At 37.1% G+C, this 14372-nt stretch overlaps 1 non-coding gene across 1 annotated transcript; it reads left to right on the plus strand.

Moving 5' to 3' along the window:
* Positions 1 to 13437: 13437 nt before the first annotated feature.
* On the plus strand, positions 13438 to 13544 carry LOC112425737 (U6 spliceosomal RNA). Its single transcript, XR_003016859.1, has one exon. It is a non-coding gene; the product is annotated as a U6 spliceosomal RNA (small nuclear RNA).
* Positions 13545 to 14372: the final 828 nt, after the last annotated feature.

Below are 14372 nucleotides of genomic sequence, written 5' to 3' on the forward strand. Positions count from 1 at the left end.
TCTCTAAATATTGGTACTTATTTATGTTTGGGAAAAAATATTTGGAGGGGATCTTCTTAGGAGAATGAGGAATTGCTTAAATTCAGGGGTCATCTTATATTCAGGTATGTATAGTATTTGTGATGTTCATCTACACTGCTTTAGGGGTTAGCTCCCTTTCTATTTTGTTGGACAATTTAAATAATCTCCTACTTGGCTTCTGGTCTCTTTCACTTCCACAGTAGCTATCAGAGTCATCTTCCAAATGTTCATTTTGTCATTTCGCTCACCTGCTTAAAATATTTCTGCTCCCCCTGTCTTCTACAATGTGATTTGCCTACACATCTGCAATGATACCTCTAATGGCAAAGTATTGTGAACTTTTATCCCTAGAGACCTAGAAATGTGGCCTGAAGTGGACATCTTGAAGGCATGAGATTTCTTTGTAATTTTGTGTTTTATCCTAAATATTAAAGATCATATTCTAATCTATAATATATCCTTGTATGTTCTAAAATATTAAAGTAGTTTCTATTGTTATTAAATAATAGTGTCATTTCAAAATTTATATGGCAAATAAATTAGAATACACCCTAATAGTTACTATGCATGCTCGGTAACCTTATGCCCTAATTTGATAAGAATGACCTATACTAAAAAGTCAAAATTTTTCAGTTTGACATACAGGGCCCTCTGTGATATGTGACTCTGTCTTATCTAATTCCTTGACACTCCATTCCCCTTTTTGCTGCCTGACCCCTATACTCCAATCTCCACAGTCAAGGTTACCTCTCTGGTTTTCATTATGAAGAGGACAAGGGCATTTGTGGACAAAGAGGGACAGATGAAAGGATGTCACTTTCATCCCATGAATAACTCTTGTAAGGCTCATGACTTGGGTTCCAATATGAGTAGACAGTAGTCAGCTGCTGCGATTGACCCTGTAATATGTCCCAAGCAGCAGCAGAATGACCTGGTCCCATCAACAGCACGGAAGCACTTTCTCTGGGTCTCATTTATCATAGGGCTTGAAGGTAAGTCAGAGTGGACTCGGGATGGCGAATGTCTAGTGACTGTTAGGCAATGTACATCTAGAATGGAAGGCATGTATACTTTGGCTCTTGCAGTAAGTGGACTGGACTATCATGGGCTCATGTTTCATTAGTTCTGTATTTTGGGTCCTCAGAGGGTAGAGAGCTTCATATGTGACTGTTTTTTTTTTTTTTTTTTTTTTTTTTTTTTTTTTTGAGACGGAGTCTCGCTCTGTCGCCCAGGCTGGAGTGCAGTGGCCGGATCTCAGCTCACTGCAAGCTCCGCCTCCCGGGTTCACGCCATTCTCCTGCCTCAGCCTCCCGAATAGCTGGGACTACAGGCGCCCGCCACCTCGCCCGGCTAGTTTATTTGTATTTTTAGTAGAGACGGGGTTTCACCGTATTAGCCAGGATGGTCTTGATCACCTGACCTCGTGATCCGGCCGTCTCGGCCTCCCAAAGTGCTGGGATTACAGGTCGTATGTGACTTTATCCGAGTATTTTTTTCAGTGATAACAGTATCTCCATTAATTGAATGTGTACTATTTGTCAGGTACTCTAGTAGATACATTTCGCATACATGATTTAATCTTTTATTTTCTTTTCATAACACTATTCTGAAAAATACCAAACTTTCAGAAAAATTGAAAGAATAGTCCAATGAACACCATATACCTTTTACCTAAATTCACTAATAGTTAGCATTTTTCCTCATATATGCTCATGAGCAGTCTCCGACTTTCCTCCCACCTTAGTGTGTATGCGTGTGTGTATATGTGTGTGTATTTTATAGTGGTTGTTATACTTTTTCCTGAGACAGTTGAGAGTTAATTTTAGACATCATGATGCTTGACCTGTATTCATGAAGTACTTGAGCATGTATATCCTAAGAATATGGGCATTCCCTTACATATCCTTAATATGATCATCATAATTGGGAAATTTAACATTGATATAATACTATTACCTATATTCAAATCTCCTCATTTGTCCTAATAATTTTTATTACACCTGTCTTTTTTTTCTTATCTAAAATCTAGTCAGGGGTCATGTGTTGCAATTAGTTGTCATGTCTCTTTAGTCTTCTTTAATCAAAGCAGTATCCCGTCCTTTTTTGTCTTTTGTGACTCTGATATTTTTTAAAAATTCAGGCCAGTTGTTTGACAGAATACATCACAACTGGGATATGTCTGGTAGTTTTCTAATGATTGGTTCCTGGTTAAACATTTTTGACAGAAATGCTGCATTAGTAATGTACTTTCTGCAGTGTATAACATAAGGAGGCATATTATTGGTAATATTAAGTTTGATCATTTGATTATTGTTGCATTAGTTATCCTTTTCTGCAAAACAAATTACCATAAACCTAGCAACTTAAAGCAATATTCGTTTATTATCTTACAATTTCAATGTGTCAGGAGTCAGCTTAATTGGATCTTCTGCTCTGCTCAGGTCTCACTAGATTACAATAAAGGTTCTGGCCAATCCTGTGCTTCTCATTTAGGTCTCAAGATCTTCTTCCAGTCTTATTCAGGTTGTTGGCAGAATTCAGTTCCTTGCAGTTGTATGGCTGTGGTCTTTGTTTTCTTACTAGTGTCTGCTAGAGATTTCTGTCAGTTCTTTCAGTCAACTATTTTCCTTAAGCAGTTCACAACATAGATGTTTGTTTTCTTCCTTCAAGACAAGAGGAGAATGCTTACTGCTTTTACAGGATTTGCCTGTTTAGGTTAGACCCAGTAAGAATGAGCTCCCTTTTGATTAACTCAAAATCAACTATTTTGGGACCTTGATTATATCTGCAAAATCCTTATGGTCATAAAAAGTAATACAGTCATGAGATTGAGAGTAACATGATTCTTTATTTTAATATCTATTTTAAAATTTATTTCAAAATTGACAAATAAAAATGTATATATTTACAGTGTATAACACGATGTTTTGAAACAGAAACACATTGTGGAATGTCTAAGTCAGGCTAATTAACATGTGCATTGCCTCATACACTTTTCAGTTATTCATGGTGAGAACACTTAAAACCTACTGTCTTAAATAATTTTCAAGTATACAATATATTTTTGTTAGCTATAATCACCATGTTTTACAATAAATCTCTTGAACTTATTACTTCTGTCTATTAGAAATTTTGTACCCTTTGACTAACATGTCCCCAATCTCCCCGCCTCCTCCAGACCCTGTTAACAATCCATATACACTCTGCTTCTAGGAAAAATGCACAAAATAAAGAAGAAAATACAAATCTCTTACAATACTGTTAAACAATGATAATCATTGTTAATGTTTAGGTATATTTCCTTCTAATATATTTTCCATACATATATGCATACATTAATGCACAATACATAATGTGTTTACATAATTAAGTTTATATTATATGTACAATTGTATAATTTTTATGTAACTTTACATTAGAAACATAGTCTAATTTCATTTTTTAAAACACCATGTAAACATCATTTTACTGGCTGCATAGTATTTCATCACAACATGATTCATTTAGTCTTTTCCTGTTATTGGACATTAAGATTGTTTGAAATGTGTTACTATGAAAATCCTCACCACTGTAATTAACAATCTTATGCATAAAGGTATATGTATATCATTTTTGAACCACATTATTCAGGTATGATTGACATACAAAAAGCTGTACATATTTATTGTATACGACTTTATGAGTTTGGAGATAAGTATATACCCATGAAATCATCACCACAGTCAATGCCATAAACACATCCATCACCTTCAAAAGTTTTCTCCTCCTATATTTTTTATGGCCAAAAATACTGTATTTTTAACCAGCAAGATCACTGGAGCATTATTATACAACATTAGGTGTTTGGCATTAGGTGAATGGCATTTTGGGAACAGTAAATATTCTTTTAAATACTGCAGGTTAAAAATGTTTTCTGACAAAACTCCCTAACTACATAGGTTTTTTTATGTTTCCTTAGGCTGGAGTCTCAGAATGGGGATTGCTAGATCAAAACCTATGAATATTTCTAAGATTTTTTATTTTCTCCCAGAACACGCCTTCCAGAAAATGTGTGTCAATATGATTGCCTTGTAACAAAGTGAGATAGATACCTGAAAGACAGTATATTTTTGCACCTTGGCAAGTGACTATTATGAAAGGGCCTTAGATCTTTTCTGGCAGGAATAGTGCAAGGGCAAGGTGACAGCATTTTATATTGTCTCAAGTGTCAGCTAATAGAGTTACACCAGAAATAGTTGCTTTTTGAAATTGCCAGACAGCTTAGGTTATATGTAACTCCCTAAATCTGCTGGTTAATTTCCAATGTGCCTTGATCTTCAGCCAAAATTTTTACTGGAATTTAAAATAGATTGTTTATACTCCTATCTTCCCTCTCTTCTAGAGACCTAGGTAATTCCATCATTTCCTGAAACTCCAATCCTGCATCTCTTCACAAGATAACATATACCAGACCCTTTGCCATCATATTGATATGAGTTCCATATCAACGTGAACATTGTTTTAAACAGTTTCAACTATCTTAGCAAGCCACAGCTACACACATCAACCCCATACATAAACAAATAGCCTAAATGGAGTACAGAAAAATAAATAATTTTACAGAAAATCTTTTCCTTATTCAGACCCAAAATGCTATACAGTTTCCTCAGTGTTGTATAATGGACTGGGAATCTGTTTGCCAGAGCCCAGAGTCCAATGGTTACTGTTTTTACAGAGTTGTCAAACCTCAAACAGCAAGTCTTCCAGAATGATGTGGCCAATACATTCTTCTTGATTATTCTGGTTCCTGGTATAATATATTCCCAAGCAGCAGTGATCTAGCTGGTTAATTTCTTTTTCCAGGGGTTTTAAGCCAAGATCAGATTAACTCTGACTCAGAGGACAAGAAGCAGGTTTGGACAGATGTTAGGCACAAACTGAATCCCCTAATTCAAAATACTTTCAAACTATTTTTTTATGTCCCACTTAGCTCCAGAAAGTGTTAAAATGACTTGTCTCTTGCATCATTCCTTCTGGCTCTGCTCTACTGACTTTGTTGATAGCTGACTCTACTAATTTTTTTAAACTAATTTATCTGCCCTGTAGTGCAGACTAATTCTTGCCTGAGACAAGAAGTGCCAAATAAATATCTTCCTTTTTCCCTTTCTACCCTAAGTACAAAACAGTTAAAAATTTATGTATAGTGGGTGGGGGTGGAGTGCAGAGGCTTAGTATTGAGTCAACCTCATTATTAAATGGATTCAGGAACAGCGAGTATCTGGGGATAATGAGCTGGTCCTGTAATGATGGTGGGACCCCTGTATGGACAGATGCCTACATTTTACTCTCTTTCTTCATTGTCTTATTAAGGGACCAGGATTGAGGATAGATTCTTCAAGTCCAAGGAATCCTCATTTTCCCCTTAAACAGTACAGTTGCACAGGAGACCAGAGGTGCATACAAAACCAAAATGGCATGCCACGGGTCCAAATGCAGGAAGAGAAAGTGTGGAATAATACTGAATTCTGATGGGGTCAGAGTCAGTGGACTACAGTCAGAATATAAAGCCATGAATTTAAGAAACAAATGAGGATGAAAACAGAAGGAATGTGAAGCAATCATTATGAATGCCATTTAGCAATTGAGACTTGCACCTGTGGAGCAAATATGGCATGGACAACAGAGTTCTCTATTCTCTAGCCCAAGAAGCCTCTTCATGCATCCTAGTTCTTAACAATTTTCAACTGCCCATATTTTCTACCCTTCTTACATGCCCAGCTCTGTGCTAGGTGCTTTCATTAATCTTATCAACTTTAGGAAGTAGTTACCTTTTCTATTTTATGGATGTGAAGACAAAGCCTCCTGACTCTCAGATTAGTGATCTTCTCCTTGTTAGCCATCTTGATTTAATGGTTTCCAGCCCTGTTGTCAATGTTCCCCCCATATTAAATATCAGTCATTCTGTGTGACACCACTCTAGTCTGTTTGTGCCAATGAAGTATCTTGCTTCCTATTTATGGCTACTTCATTTCTGCTCATGCTCTTGTCTCTGCCTGCTCCATGAAGAAGCTCCTGCTCTGACTCATACGTCTAATTCAAACTCTGCCACTTGCGTGGTAAAACTAGGCATGTTCGGTCTGATAACAATAACAATGATGGCATATATTAGTTTTTGAGCACTTGCCATGTGCCAGAATTGTATCAGGATTTTTACATGCATTATCTCATTTATTCCTTACTCCAGCTCTATAAGTATCCACAGTTTACAGAAGAGGAAAAACTAGTTTTTGTTCACATCACAAGTCTCATCTGGCATGACTCTTCCCCTCCTTCACCCTGCTCTAGCCACATTGGCCTTCTTGCTGTTCCTCAGACAAGTCAAATGTGTTCCCACTTCATGGTCTTTACACTTGCTATTTAGTCTGCTAAGAACTCCATTCTGCTAGATTTATTCTCATGGCTGATTCCTTCACATCATTCGACTCTCTGTTCAAATGTCACTTTGAGGCTTTCTCTGAACACCTCATCAAAAACAGCATTTATATTTCGATAAAATCCAACATCCCTACATATTAAAACCCTCAACCAACTAGGCATTGAAGGAACATACTTCAAAATAATAAGAGTCATCTATGATAAACCCACAGCCAACATCATACTGAATGGGCAAAAGCTGGAAGCATTCCCCTTGAAAACTGGCACAAGACAAGGATGCGCTCTCTCACCACTCCTATTCAACATAGTATGAGAAGTTCTAGCCAGAGAAATCATGCAAGAAAAAGAAATAAAAGGCATCCAAATATGAAGAGAGGAAATCAAAGTATCCCTGTTTGCAGATGACATGATTCTGTATCCAGAAAACCCCATAGTCTCTGCCCCAAAGCTCCTGGGTCTGAAAAGCAGCTTCAACAAAGTTTCAGGATACAAAATCAGCATAAAAAACCAGTAGCATTTCTGTACACCAAAAACATCCAAGCTAAGAGCCAAATTAGTAATGCAATCCCATTCACAATTTCCACAAAAGAATAAAATACCTAGGAATAAAGCTAACTAGGGAAATGAAATGTCTCAACAATGAGGATTACAAAACACTGCTCAAAGAAACCAGTTATGACACAAACAGAAAAAACATTCCATGCTTGTGAATAGAAATAATCAATATCATTAAAATGTCTATACTGCCCAAAGCAATTTAAAGATTCAATGCTACAAATAACACTACAAATAATCAAACTACAAATAATATTCCTCTCAGAACTAGAAAAAAATATTTTAAAATTCATATGGAACCAACAAAGAGCCCAAATAGCCAAGGCAGTTCTAATCAAAAACAACAAAGCAGGAGGCATCACATTACTTACTCAACTTCAAACTATACTGCAGGGCTACAGCAACCAAATCCCATGTTACTGTTAAAAAAAACAGACAAATAAACCAATAGAACAGAATAGAGAGCACAGAAATAATGCTGCACACCTACGGCCATCTCTCCTTCAACAAAGCTGACAAAAACAAGCAATAGGGAAAGGACTACCCAATAAATGGTGCTAGGATAACTGTCTAGCCATAGGCAGAAGATTGAAAGTGGACCCCTTCCTTATGCCATATACAAAAATTAATTCAAGATGGATAAAAGACTTAAACATAAAACCTAAATCTATACAAACCCTGGAAGAAGACATAGGACATACCATTTTGGACATCTGAACTGGCAAAGATTTTATGACAAAGATGCCAAAAGCAATTGCAACAAAAGCAAAAATTGATAAATGGTATAGAGTTAAACTAAAGAGCTTCTGTACAGCAAAATAAACTATCAGAGTAAACAGACAACCCACAAAATGGGAGAAAATTTTTGCAAAGTGTACTTCTGAAAAAGTTCTAATATTCAGAATCTGAAAGAACATAAATTTGAGTGCAAAAAGCAAACAACCCTATTAAAAAGTGAGCAAAGGACACGAACAGACATTTTTCAAAAGAAGATATGCATGCAGCCAACAAGCATATGAAAAAGTGGTCAACATCACTAATCATTAGAAAAATGTAAATCAACACCACAATAACCAGTCAGAATGGCTATTACTGAAAGTCAAAAAATAACCAATGCTTACGAGGTTGCAGAGAAAAGGACATGCTTATACTCTGCTGGTGGGAGTGTAAATTGGTTCAGCCATCATGGAAAGCAGTGTGGCAATTCCTCAAAGAACTAAAAACAGAATTACCAATAGACTCAGCAATCCATTGTTGGGCATATATCCAAAGGAATGTAAATTATTTTACCATAAAGACACAAGCACACATATGTTCATCTCAGCACTATTCACAATAGCAAAAACATAGAATCAACCTAAATGCCCATCAACTGTAGATTGGATAAAGAAAATATGCACATATATACCATGGAATGCTATGGAGTCATAAAGAGGAATGAGATCATGTCTTTTGCAGGGGCATGGATGAAGCCAGAAGCCATCATCCTCAGCAAACTAACACAGGAACATAAAGCCAAATACTGCATGTTCTCACTTGTAAGTGGGAGCTAAACTCCACACCCACTCTAGGCTTAGTGGATAATCACTGCCTTATAGTGAGTCATAGTTACAGCATTGTGGTTATAAGCATGGAATCATACTTAGACCACTCCTGTATAAATCCTGTCTCCTCAGTTTGCTAGCCCAAAATCTCCTTAAGCTGATAAGCAACTTCAGCAAAGTCTCAGGATACAAAATCAATGTGGAAAAAATCATAATCATTCTTATACACCAATAACAGACAAACAGAGAGCCAAATCATGAGTGAACTCTCATTTACAATTGTTTCAAAGGCAATAAAATACCTAGGAATCCAACTTACAAAGAATGTGAAGGACTTCTTCAAGGAGAACTACAAACCACTTCTCAGTGAAAGAAAAGAGGACACAAACAAGTGGAAGAGCATTCCATGCTCATGGACAGGAAGAATCAATATCATGAAAATGGCCATACTGCCCAAGGTAATTTAAAGATTCAATGCCATCCCCATCAAGCTACCAATGACTCTCTTCACAGAATTGGAAAAAACTACTTAAAAGTTCATATGGAACCAAAAAAGAGCCCACATTGCCAAGTCAATCCTAAGTGAAAAGAACAAAGCTGGAGGCCTCACGCTACCTGACTTCAAACTATACTACAAGGCTACAGTAACCAAAACAGCATGGTATTGGTACCAAAACAGAGAAATAGACCAATGGAACAGAACAGAGCCCTCAGAAATAATGTGTTCTAGTTCCTTTACTTGTAAAATGGGAATGAAAACAGGCTCTTAAAATGTATGGTTGTTAAATTTAAAAAAAAAAAAAATGTATGGTTGTTGCAAGGATTAAATGAGTTAACATATGTAAAACATTTAAAACAGTGCCTTGGAGATGGTAAGTGCACAGAAATTGTTAGTTATTCATGTCATACCCTTCAGGACCATTGGGCTGGAACAAGTTTGAGAACAAATTTGGTGTGGTGTCCTTCCCACAATAAAGCTGTTAAGTGAGGCTACAGCTATCATACAACAAGACGCATCAGGGCACCTACAAATCCATGTGCTCCATCCTCAGCGAGGCCTTTAGTGCTGCACTTGGCAGTGCTTTTAATGTGTCAGATCCCTGATTTTTCCCCCATATTTGATATTCTTTATCTTTGCCCACTCCTCAAACCATGTATCCCACTCCACCCAACGACTTCCCAGTTGGAAAAAAATATTCCTCTACTCTGCGTCTTTGTCAGACTGCCACCCTGTCTTTCCCTTCCTCATTACTGATAAGCACCTCAAAAGGGTATCATGTCATTCTCTCAATTCCCTCACTTTACAATCTGCTGCACTCCAGATTATACTCTCACCACTCCTCTGAGAGTGCTCTAGTAGGTATCAACAACCTCCTTATTGCTGGATCCTGAGGTCTCTTTGCAGCAACCTTGCTTATTTGACCCCTGCTCCATGGCCTTTGACTGTGGTCTACTTTCAGCTTCTGCCATACCTCTCATGCCAGATTCTCCTCTTACCTCTTTGATAGTTCCTTCTCAGTTCCCTCTGTATTCTTTTCTTCTTCATACACCTAAAAGTTTGTTGTGCCTAGAGGTTTCACCTATTGACCCTCTTATTTTTGCAGTCTATATGTGTACCTTCAACAATCACATCCACTGCCAGTACTTTATTTACAGCAGTGATTGAGCATGCAGGTGTTAAAGTAGGACTGACCTGGGTTTAAATCTGGCTCTGCCACTTACTAACTGTGTGAATTACTTAACCTCTTCTAAGCCTTGTTTTCCTCGTTAGTAAAAAGGGGGCAAATATATTTCCTAAATCATAAACTCTTTGTGAGGGTTAAATGAGATAGTGCCCAACCTTTTCTCCTGACTTCAGTTCCATATAACTGTCTGCCTACTTAAAATATCTACCTGTATACTCTCAGAAATCTAAAACTCACTATGTCCAAACCTATCCTCATAGTTGTTTCCCCCCATTTTGTTTTTCATCCTGTGTTCTCAATCTCAGTAAATGACACCACCATTTATCCAGTCACCTAAGCTGTAATAAACTTGCACATGCATACTCTTAGATTTCTCCCTTTAATTCACCCTCTACATGTTCAGCTAGCAACTAAGCCCTTCTTTTTCTCTCTTGTTAATATATGTCCTGTCTGTGTTTTCCTCCCAATCTTCCATGCTGCTGCCTTAGTCAAGACCTTCATGTACATAGTATTCTAATTAGTTCTCCCTTCATATGTCTGGTCTTTTAATTGGTCTCCCTGTCCCCTGCAGCTTTGTTCCCTTTTAGCCCATTCTCTAACTGCTGCTAAAATAATTTTCTACTGTCTTCCTAATGATTATAGAATAAAATCCAAAATTTTTAGTGTGATATATAAGGACTTCAATGATTTCACACTTCCATGTCAAATAGCTTATGCTACTTTCTTTACTGGAAATGCTTCCTCACCTTGGCCTTCTAATAAGCATGGACTCAATGGCCAACATTTAGCTCCAGATTCACCTCGTCCAGGAAAATTGCCATGGCTGCTTTACCTTTTGCTCCAATTTTGTGTTTCCCCACTCTTCCTACACATATTTACTTAAATACTTAAATATTTTCTTAAATATGTTGTCCCATGTACTAATATACATATCAACCTTCCCTTACTAAGTTGTAATCTCCTTGAGGGCAGGGACTTTGTTATGATCCCTTTCTGTTTTCACTCTGTTTTGTTTCACTGCTTGTTATAACACATAATACCACAATATTGTTGGTCAAAGAAATGCATGAATTAACCAACCACTCATGAGCTGCACTAATAAAAATGTACACCATTAGGTGCAAGAAAGATGATCATCCTGTTTCTATTACTTTTTTTTTATTTTGCCATAGTCAGACAATTATTTAAAGAGAGCCTTGGCTAAAAAATCTTTCAGAGTCCTTCTGTTTCTGAAAGTTCTTCATTTTACCTTATCCTCAATACTATGGGGGATACCAAAGTATGAGATACAACATGCATTCACAGTAAGCTTACAATATATCTGACCAAATGAGCTTAACATCTATAAAAATCTCAAGTAGAAGTATTTTGGGAATCATAAGTCAATAGGGTTAGGCATCAAATTAGTAACAAAGCATCATTAAAAACTCAGGAGGGGGTATTTAGCTAATGGCTGGAGTGGTTAGACAAGTCTTTCTGAAGGGATGGGACTTGAGTTGAACTTTAGCAAATGAGAAGGCATGAGTGATGTAGTAATAACAGCAAAGAGACAGAATAGCAAACTGGTTAAGAATATAGACAGTCCAATTTTCTGGCTTTAAACTCAGCTCTCCCACTTACTAGACCATATGACTTTGGGCAAGTGACTTCACCTCTCTCAGCCTCACCTAATTCTTCCATACATTTAAGATGACAATCATATTTGCCTCATGTTGTGAACATTAAGCAAATTATTTTGAATAAAGAGTTTAGAAGAGTACCAAGTTCATAGTAAGAACTTAATGAGTCAATAAGTATTGGTTGTTTTTATTATGCCTTAGGTATACTGAAGGCTTTCAGTTTGCACAACTTGTACTAACAATTTCCTCAGCGACCCTATGAGAACTGGGAAGTGTCTTATTCCCATTTGACAAATGGTAAAAGTGAGGTCCAGAAAAAGGAAGCGACTTATCAAAAGTGAGCTGATGGAAGAGTCCAGCCTTCCTTTGGCCTTTGGTTAGCCTTTTATACTCAGTGATATCACAGCTTTTCAGTAGCTGTTTTATTCACATCTGGGAGATAAAGTGGAGTTGGTACAGCAAGGGGTAAGGGTGATAACGGGAGAAGAAAAGTGTAGAGAAAAAGCTAGAACTATCTTCAGGATTTGATGTTTGTTAAGGATCACCCAGCTCAGTGGATAAGGTTCAGGTCCTGCCTTTTAGGACACAAAAGAAGCACAATAGATATAAAATAGTTCCATATCTCACCCTCCTTGTCAGCCATCAAAACCAACAGAAAGTTCTGAAAGGGTTGAGTCAACTTCCCGAGGAGGAAAGGGGAGCTTTTCTGCAATTAATAACATCTGGCAAAATTGTTTCTAATTAGTCAGCATGTATTCCAAGGGTAACTCTTCCCATTCAGTGGTGTGTAGTTCATGCCTGGTTGTCACACTGAGACAAATGTAGCAATAAGTACATTTTTCTCACTCAAATCACTCATCAGAACCCCAATCCAGGGAAAAACTACATCTTGGATTAGCATTTTTAAAAATTGCTTTTATAGGCTCTATTTCACAAGGGTTCTTCCTCCATGCTCCTAGGCAAGGTCTCTGACTGTAAAGCCACATGCAGAAAAACAGTCTCACTATTTCTCCTTGAATCACTTCTCTCTTTCACTCCCCTTCTCTCTCTCTCTCTGTGTGTGTGTGTGTGTGTGTGTGTGCGCGTGTCTGTCTGTCTCTGTTTCACACACACACAGACACATATATACTCACATACACACAGAGTTCCAGTTCTATTTCTCCATGTTAAACTGGGAAATTGATACTCTGTCATCATCAGTGTGATTTCTAAACACTACAGTTTCGAATACTTTTTAAAAATGAAGTACAGATCAAGAAACTATACCAAGTGCCTACCATGTGCCAGATATTCTGCATTTTTAGCAGGACTCCTATGACAAAACTTGGTTGTGGAATATTACTCATTTCTATCTTGCCGACAAGCAAACTGATACTTGAGAAAGGAAAGAAACAATGGAACTAGAAATCAATGTCAAGTATCTGTGGCTCCAAAACCGCATACTCTGTACATTAAAGCCTCTCATTGTGGAAATAATAAAAAAAAACAACCAAATACTATGAATGCTAAACCTATATCTGTCTTATTTAATTCTCACAACAAACTGATGAGTTAGCTAGTTCTGTTATCTCCACTTTACAGACGAAGAAACCAATGTTCATGCTCACTTCCACCGCACATAAACTAAAATTGAAGAAATGAATAGATGATTAGCATCGCCCTTATGTAAGGAGGACACATAAATTCATAAAATATGCTATATTTCTCTATATTTGTACAATAAAATGATTAGCAACATGAATGAATGCATATATATTCAATGAATCTCATACACATAATATTGAGTGAAAGAAATGAGACAAGAAAAGAAAACATAGCATGTGATTCCATTCACATAAACTTTAAAAAACAGGCAAAAGTAAACTATAGGGTTTATATAGAGAGAAAAGCAAGCAAGCTATTATCTATTATTGCATATACTCATTCATATTCCTTCCCTCTATTTCTGCTTCTATTATTTATGCATAATACACCTTAAAATAAAATTTTATTTTTCTAGGCCCAAGGGAAGGGACTGGGACCTTTCCTAAGAGAAACTTTACAGGCTTCACCTTGCGATGCACCATAAGTACAGACATGAGAATTGCGAGAGGACCAAGTCAGGCGAGAGGGGTGGGCTTGGGCCAGTTACTTTGCATGGCGTGTTGTGGGCAAAAACATTAGCTTACAGGGGATAAATAGATCTTTAAAAAAGGTATGTTACATGCCAAAAAATGCCTTATGATTCATTGTGCTCCAAATCCCTATAATGGAGAACTCCAGAAACCCCCATAGGCCAAAATGCTAATGTTGAAACTTCATAAATATAAACCCTCTTTCTTGCCTTAGTCCAGGAGTTGTAAGGACCAGAGAACAATTGCTTGTAGTATGGTATATTATTGGGAAAAGAGCAGAGTTTGTGTGTCTAGCTTGAGATCATTATCTTGGATCTGCTAAGCTGTGTAACCTTGAGAAAGTCACTTCCTTTCTCTGAGTCTCAACTTCTTCATAAATGGAGGTGTGAAAGGCTTAGCATACACTAAGAATCATTAAAA

This window comes from Macaca nemestrina, chromosome X, assembly GCF_043159975.1.
Source record: "Macaca nemestrina isolate mMacNem1 chromosome X, mMacNem.hap1, whole genome shotgun sequence".
NCBI lineage: Eukaryota > Metazoa > Chordata > Mammalia > Primates > Cercopithecidae > Macaca > Macaca nemestrina.